The sequence below is a fragment of the Pinus tabuliformis genome, chromosome X (assembly GCF_031772625.1).
Source record: "Pinus tabuliformis cultivar Carrire ecotype Pingquan chromosome X, CPIR1, whole genome shotgun sequence".
Taxonomy (NCBI): Eukaryota; Viridiplantae; Streptophyta; class Pinopsida; order Pinales; family Pinaceae; genus Pinus; species Pinus tabuliformis.
The window spans coordinates 1192668587-1192670713 of record NC_142308.1 but is presented as its reverse complement, the minus strand read 5'-3'; the positions used below and the strand labels follow the sequence as shown (position 1 = coordinate 1192670713).

At 41.0% G+C, this 2127-nt stretch overlaps 1 pseudogene; it reads right to left on the bottom strand.

Annotated features, from left to right (window-relative positions):
• Window positions 1-405: 405 nt before the first annotated feature.
• Window positions 406-1170, bottom strand: LOC149144213 (uncharacterized; annotated as a pseudogene).
• Window positions 1171-2127: the final 957 nt, after the last annotated feature.

The following is a 2127-nucleotide window of genomic DNA, read 5'->3' as shown; positions in this document are numbered from 1 at the left end:
CAATTGGAGCGCAGACTCCATCGTATGACTAACTGAGGTCAAAGACAAAAACAAATCTTATTCATTTGGTAACAGGTGTTTTCAGGTGGCTGAAGCGAAGGGCAGGTGTCAATCCCATTTATTGAAGATATAGGCAATCGAATCTTGTGTGCCAGTTTGCAACTGCTCCCCAAATGTCTGGAAATACGCTCTGTTGTTTCACTAAAATACGGGTCAAACTGCCACATAACCAAAGGCGCGCATATCGCAATGACTGCCACCTAAGAAATGACCTCTGTATCTGTTGGAGTCATCTTCCGCGATTTCATGTATATCAGTATTCTTTTGAGTCTCTCATATCTAAAAAATGATGTTTTCTGCACTTTCCTCGTTGGCATTCAAATGGTTTGTGTTTTCGATGTTTGTTTTGATACGAGACTCAGCACCTTTAACCATTTCATGCTTCATCACAGAGGGAAAAAGGAAAAACTTGTTTCATTTCATTCTCCAATACCTTATCTTGTCTTGGATATCTCATCCTTGATTTTGCGTATTCCAAATGCAAGCCACAGGCATTCCACCTTTAGTCTGCATCTTCAACATTTTGAAACCCCGAAACCATGAAAGCACCTGACGCAATTCATCTTCAATGCAAGTTGGACCTAAGTAACAAATAGAGTTGGGCAAGGTGGATTGTCCCCTGGTTCACGAGATTGTTCCTTAGCTGCACCAGATTTCCCACCTTCACCAACCAGCGAAGCCCCCACAGCTCCACCACTCTGCACAATGTCGCTTAAACCTGGCATTTTCATAGTCTCACCCAACCCATCGTCATCAAATATCGCCGGCACACCAACTGGTCCACTAATTCTTTTATCATAAAGTCCCTTGCCTCCATCATCTGTTCCCGATCTTGTTATTCGAGAATTTGAAGAGTTGGTCCTGTCTCGGGATCAAATCTCACTCCATGAAGAGCATCCTTTGCAGCTAATGCAAGGCCAGACCTCCACAACAGCGCAACTACTGCAAGACAAGTCCTTGCTCAAAGACACCTGGAAATTTCAATCGGTTTGGCTTGGTACACCGAACAGAATGAGGTGTAGTGTTTTCCCGTCGCTGCAAATTGTTATCAAAAATAAAGGCAAAACCCAATTAAAGCCATGGCAAACCAAATATCACAATTATTTCCATGTTTTTCTTTTTGATGATACTTCAGCAGTAGTGCAAAGAATACAGCGCATTCGTGGCCCATTGGAATCGGTACTAGAGTCATCATCCGATTCATCTTGGAAGGAGTTTTCCTGCGTCTCTCAAAAACCTCCAATAAATTTTGAACCACTCTTTTTGCCAGAGCCTTTTATAACTAATGTAGTTGTGCCCGTAAGACATGTGATGTGATAGGTATGAGTGCAGCAGAAAGCGATAACTGAAACATGCTGGATTGAGAGAGGATCTAAGCATATGCAACACCTTCCAGTAGCCCTCGAGTTTGAAGATTTTGTTGTATTCTTTTCAGTGCTCAACCTTCTATCATCTCTACGAATCATTGCATTTTCTCTCCGATATTCAATTCAACTCCCCTACTTCCCATGTAGATAGCATGACGAGCCACATAAAAATATTTTACCAACAATTTAACACAGTCAGCCTTTAGAATTCAAATGGTTCATCACAGAAGGAACTAAAAACAGCGACCTAATTACAGAGTTTGGAACCCCTAAATCTAAGCAAAATTCTGGAGGAAGCTCTACAAAGTTAGCTTCATCAACAGTTAAACTTTGTCCCCTTGCTTTTAACTCTTCTGAGTGATTGATAAGGAGATTGTGGGGTCGGTGAGTTTGCTTCACCCGTAGAAGAGGCTGATTCACATGCTTCAGTTTCTTTTCAAATCATAATAGTTGCAGCAATGATCTACTTTTGCATCTTTAAATTCAGAGAAGGGACTTTTGGCAGTTTTATCACAAATAACTTCCACAAGAGAGTAAATTTTTCCAGTATCTACAGTGACAATTACTTTATCTATTAGGTCCGAAGCTTTGTGGATTCCACTTGCCAAAGTAAGGGTTTCTTCTCTGCAATCACTGTACTGTAAAAGAGTCCTGTTCACTAAAACTTCAAGAATATCTCTAACATTATTGGCTGTCTCTG